General features: G+C 43.9%; 6 non-coding genes and 6 pseudogenes across 6 annotated transcripts; 6 read left to right on the top strand and 6 right to left on the bottom strand.

Annotated features, from left to right (window-relative positions):
- Positions 1-494: 494 nt before the first annotated feature.
- On the bottom strand, positions 495-613 carry LOC139206432 (5S ribosomal RNA). Its single transcript, XR_011584756.1, has one exon. It is a non-coding gene; the product is annotated as a 5S ribosomal RNA (ribosomal RNA).
- A 277-nt stretch (positions 614-890) lies between these two features.
- Positions 891-1,009, top strand: LOC139206103 (5S ribosomal RNA; annotated as a pseudogene).
- Positions 1,010-1,154: 145 nt separating this feature from the next.
- On the top strand, positions 1,155-1,273 carry LOC139206092 (5S ribosomal RNA; annotated as a pseudogene).
- Positions 1,274-1,431: 158 nt separating this feature from the next.
- LOC139206592 (5S ribosomal RNA) lies at positions 1,432-1,550 on the bottom strand. Its single transcript, XR_011584912.1, has one exon. It is a non-coding gene; the product is annotated as a 5S ribosomal RNA (ribosomal RNA).
- Positions 1,551-2,093: 543 nt separating this feature from the next.
- Positions 2,094-2,212, bottom strand: LOC139206431 (5S ribosomal RNA). The gene has a single exon (XR_011584755.1). It is a non-coding gene; the product is annotated as a 5S ribosomal RNA (ribosomal RNA).
- A 277-nt stretch (positions 2,213-2,489) lies between these two features.
- Positions 2,490-2,608, top strand: LOC139206091 (5S ribosomal RNA; annotated as a pseudogene).
- A 158-nt stretch (positions 2,609-2,766) lies between these two features.
- On the bottom strand, positions 2,767-2,885 carry LOC139206429 (5S ribosomal RNA). The gene has a single exon (XR_011584754.1). It is a non-coding gene; the product is annotated as a 5S ribosomal RNA (ribosomal RNA).
- A 277-nt stretch (positions 2,886-3,162) lies between these two features.
- LOC139206102 (5S ribosomal RNA) lies at positions 3,163-3,281 on the top strand (annotated as a pseudogene).
- A 145-nt stretch (positions 3,282-3,426) lies between these two features.
- Positions 3,427-3,545, top strand: LOC139206090 (5S ribosomal RNA; annotated as a pseudogene).
- Positions 3,546-3,703: 158 nt separating this feature from the next.
- LOC139206591 (5S ribosomal RNA) lies at positions 3,704-3,822 on the bottom strand. Its single transcript, XR_011584911.1, has one exon. It is a non-coding gene; the product is annotated as a 5S ribosomal RNA (ribosomal RNA).
- Positions 3,823-4,365: 543 nt separating this feature from the next.
- Positions 4,366-4,484, bottom strand: LOC139206428 (5S ribosomal RNA). The gene has a single exon (XR_011584753.1). It is a non-coding gene; the product is annotated as a 5S ribosomal RNA (ribosomal RNA).
- Positions 4,485-4,761: 277 nt separating this feature from the next.
- Positions 4,762-4,880, top strand: LOC139206089 (5S ribosomal RNA; annotated as a pseudogene).
- Positions 4,881-5,000: the final 120 nt, after the last annotated feature.

Below are 5,000 nucleotides of genomic sequence, written 5' to 3'. Positions count from 1 at the left end.
TTGCTCGCTTGTTGAAATAAGTAAGATGTGGACATTGTCCAGGAAAAAAATAATGTTGATAGAATTTGACAATTGGCATTCGTAATAGCTTCTTCCCAAGTCAATCATTGTGACATGATTATACGCTATGTTTTACAAAATATACACAATGCAGTTGCTATCCATGATGCGATCCTGTGTAAGCACCATTTTCTTGTATAAAGGACCTTTTTGTGACTCACTTTGTTGCTTACAGTCATACTGCCCTCAAAGCGTCTGAACTGGGAAGCTATGCAAGGTCGGGCCTGGATGGTACTTGGATGGGAGACCGCCTGGGAACAGCAGGTGCTGTAAGCTTTGTCAGTTATCTTTCCAGATTGAATTCTAGCCGAAATGTACTATGCATTTTGGCCAGAGCAAAAAACGTGATGTGTTTTCAAGTTCCTTCTTCTGTATGGAAAAAGAAGCTGTGTACGTGTTAATGCAGAAGCAGCAGTGGCAGAGCCGACTGCAAAAGCTTACAGCACCTGGTATTCCCAGGCGGTCTCCCATCCAAGTACTAACCAGGCCCAACCCTGCTTGGCTTCTGAGATCAGACGAGATCAGGCGTGTTCAAGGTGGTATGGCCGTAAGCAAAGGGTTTGTTGGCAAACTGGTCTTCTAAAGATGCTGCATCCCAATGTTTTGCTCGCTTGTTGAAATAGGTAAGATGTGGACATTGTCCAGGAAAAAAATAATGTTGATAGAATTTGACAATTGGCATTCGTAATAGCTTCTTCCCAAGTCAATCATTGTGACATGATTATACGCTATGTTTTACAAAATATACACAATGCAGTTGCTATCCATGATGCGATCCTGTGTAAGCACCATTTTCTTGTATAAAGGACCTTTTTGTCACTCTCTTTGTTGCTTACAGTCATACCGCCCTCAAAGCCCCCGATTTCATCTGAACTGGGAAGCTATGCAAGGTTGGGCCTGGATAGTACTTGGATGGGAGACCGCCTGTGAACAGCAGGTGCTGTAAGCTTTGTCAGTTATCTTTCCAGATTGAATTCTAGCCGAAATGTACTACTATTTTTACAAAATATACACAATGCAGTTGCTATCCATGATGCGATCCTGTGTAAGCACCATTTTCTTGTATAAAGGACCTTTTTGTCACTCACTTTGTTGCTTACAGTCATACCGCCCTCAAAGCGCCCGATTTCGTCTGAACTGGGAAGCTATGCAAGGTCGGGCCTGGATAGTACTTGGATGGGAGACCGCCTGGGAACAGCAGGTGCTGTAAGCTTTGTCAGTTATCTTTCCAGATTGAATTCTAGCCCAAATGTACTATGCATTTTGGCCAGAGCAAAAAACGTGATGTGTTTTCAAGTTCCTTCTTCTGTATGGAAAAAGAAGCTGTGTACGTGTTAATGCAGAAGCAGCAGTGGCAGAGCCGACTGCAAAAGCTTACAGCACCTGGTATTCCCAGGCGGTCTCCCATCCAAGTACTAATCAGGCCCAACCCTGCTTGGCTTCGGAGATCAGACGAGATCAGGCGTGTTCAAGGTGGTATGGCCGTAAGCAAAGGCTTTGTTGGCAAACTGGTCTTCTAAAGATGCTGCATCCCAATGTTTTGCTCGCTTGTTGAAATAGGTAAGATGTGGACATTGTCCAGGAAAAAAATAATGTTGATAGAATTTGACAATTGGCATTCGTAATAGCTTCTTCCCAAGTCAATCATTGTGACATGATTATACGCTATGTTTTACAAAATATACACAATGCAGTTGCTATCCATGATGCGATCCTGTGTAAGCACCATTTTCTTGTATAAAGGACCTTTTTGTGACTCACTTTGTTGCTTACAGTCATACCGCCCTCAAAGCGTCTGAACTGGGAAGCTATGCAAGGTCGGGCCTGGATGGTACTTGGATGGGAGACCGCCTGGGAACAGCAGGTGCTGTAAGCTTTGTCAGTTATCTTTCCAGATTGAATTCTAGCCGAAATGTACTATGCATTTTGGCCAGAGCAAAAAACGTGATGTGTTTTCAAGTTCCTTCTTCTGTATGGAAAAAGAAGCTGTGTACGTGTTAATGCAGAAGCACAGTGGCAGAGCCGACTGCAAAAGCTTACAGCACCTGGTATTCCCAGGCGGTCTCCCATCCAAGTACTAACCAGGCCCAACCCTGCTTGGCTTCTGAGATCAGACGAGATCAGGCGTGTTCAAGGTGGTATGGCCGTAAGCAAAGGCTTTGTTGGCAAACTGGTCTTCTAAAGATGCTGCATCCCAATGTTTTGCTCGCTTGTTGAAATAGGTAAGATGTGGACATTGTCCAGGAAAAAAATAATGTTGATAGAATTTGACAATTGGCATTCGTAATAGCTTCTTCCCAAGTCAATCATTGTGACATGATTATACGCTATGTTTTACAAAATATACACAATGCAGTTGCTATCCATGATGCGATCCTGTGTAAGCACCATTTTCTTGTATAAAGGACCTTTTTGTCACTCACTTTGTTGCTTACAGTCATACCGCCCTCAAAGCGCCCGATTTCGTCTGAACTGGGAAGCTATGCAAGGTCGGGCCTGGATAGTACTTGGATGGGAGACCGCCTGGGAACAGCAGGTGCTGTAAGCTTTGTCAGTTATCTTTCCAGATTGAATTCTAGCCCAAATGTACTATGCATTTTGGCCAGAGCAAAAAACGTGATGTGTTTTCAAGTTCCTTCTTCTGTATGGAAAAAGAAGCTGTGTACGTGTTAATGCAGAAGCAGCAGTGGCAGAGCCGACTGCAAAAGCTTACAGCACCTGGTATTCCCAGGCGGTCTCCCATCCAAGTACTAACCAGGCCCAACCCTGCTTGGCTTCTGAGATCAGACGAGATCAGGCGTGTTCAAGGTGGTATGGCCGTAAGCAAAGGGTTTGTTGGCAAACTGGTCTTCTAAAGATGCTGCATCCCAATGTTTTGCTCGCTTGTTGAAATAGGTAAGATGTGGACATTGTCCAGGAAAAAAATAATGTTGATAGAATTTGACAATTGGCATTCGTAATAGCTTCTTCCCAAGTCAATCATTGTGACATGATTATACGCTATGTTTTACAAAATATACACAATGCAGTTGCTATCCATGATGCGATCCTGTGTAAGCACCATTTTCTTGTATAAAGGACCTTTTTGTCACTCTCTTTGTTGCTTACAGTCATACCGCCCTCAAAGCCCCCGATTTCATCTGAACTGGGAAGCTATGCAAGGTTGGGCCTGGATAGTACTTGGATGGGAGACCGCCTGTGAACAGCAGGTGCTGTAAGCTTTGTCAGTTATCTTTCCAGATTGAATTCTAGCCGAAATGTACTACTATTTTTACAAAATATACACAATGCAGTTGCTATCCATGATGCGATCCTGTGTAAGCACCATTTTCTTGTATAAAGGACCTTTTTGTCACTCACTTTGTTGCTTACAGTCATACCGCCCTCAAAGCGCCCGATTTCGTCTGAACTGGGAAGCTATGCAAGGTCGGGCCTGGATAGTACTTGGATGGGAGACCGCCTGGGAACAGCAGGTGCTGTAAGCTTTGTCAGTTATCTTTCCAGATTGAATTCTAGCCCAAATGTACTATGCATTTTGGCCAGAGCAAAAAACGTGATGTGTTTTCAAGTTCCTTCTTCTGTATGGAAAAAGAAGCTGTGTACGTGTTAATGCAGAAGCAGCAGTGGCAGAGCCGACTGCAAAAGCTTACAGCACCTGGTATTCCCAGGCGGTCTCCCATCCAAGTACTAATCAGGCCCAACCCTGCTTGGCTTCGGAGATCAGACGAGATCAGGCGTGTTCAAGGTGGTATGGCCGTAAGCAAAGGCTTTGTTGGCAAACTGGTCTTCTAAAGATGCTGCATCCCAATGTTTTGCTCGCTTGTTGAAATAGGTAAGATGTGGACATTGTCCAGGAAAAAAATAATGTTGATAGAATTTGACAATTGGCATTCGTAATAGCTTCTTCCCAAGTCAATCATTGTGACATGATTATACGCTATGTTTTACAAAATATACACAATGCAGTTGCTATCCATGATGCGATCCTGTGTAAGCACCATTTTCTTGTATAAAGGACCTTTTTGTGACTCACTTTGTTGCTTACAGTCATACCGCCCTCAAAGCGTCTGAACTGGGAAGCTATGCAAGGTCGGGCCTGGATGGTACTTGGATGGGAGACCGCCTGGGAACAGCAGGTGCTGTAAGCTTTGTCAGTTATCTTTCCAGATTGAATTCTAGCCGAAATGTACTATGCATTTTGGCCAGAGCAAAAAACGTGATGTGTTTTCAAGTTCCTTCTTCTGTATGGAAAAAGAAGCTGTGTACGTGTTAATGCAGAAGCACAGTGGCAGAGCCGACTGCAAAAGCTTACAGCACCTGGTATTCCCAGGCGGTCTCCCATCCAAGTACTAACCAGGCCCAACCCTGCTTGGCTTCTGAGATCAGACGAGATCAGGCGTGTTCAAGGTGGTATGGCCGTAAGCAAAGGCTTTGTTGGCAAACTGGTCTTCTAAAGATGCTGCATCCCAATGTTTTGCTCGCTTGTTGAAATAGGTAAGATGTGGACATTGTCCAGGAAAAAAATAATGTTGATAGAATTTGACAATTGGCATTCGTAATAGCTTCTTCCCAAGTCAATCATTGTGACATGATTATACGCTATGTTTTACAAAATATACACAATGCAGTTGCTATCCATGATGCGATCCTGTGTAAGCACCATTTTCTTGTATAAAGGACCTTTTTGTCACTCACTTTGTTGCTTACAGTCATACCGCCCTCAAAGCGCCCGATTTCGTCTGAACTGGGAAGCTATGCAAGGTCGGGCCTGGATAGTACTTGGATGGGAGACCGCCTGGGAACAGCAGGTGCTGTAAGCTTTGTCAGTTATCTTTCCAGATTGAATTCTAGCCCAAATGTACTATGCATTTTGGCCAGAGCAAAAAACGTGATGTGTTTTCAAGTTCCTTCTTCTGTATGGAAAAAGAAGCTGTGTACGT

The sequence above is a fragment of the Pempheris klunzingeri genome, chromosome 8 (assembly GCF_042242105.1).
Source record: "Pempheris klunzingeri isolate RE-2024b chromosome 8, fPemKlu1.hap1, whole genome shotgun sequence".
In the NCBI taxonomy this organism is placed as follows: Eukaryota; Metazoa; Chordata; class Actinopteri; order Acropomatiformes; family Pempheridae; genus Pempheris; species Pempheris klunzingeri.
The sequence above is the reverse complement of the archived record's forward strand: the minus strand, read 5'-3'. Positions and strand labels throughout refer to the sequence as shown.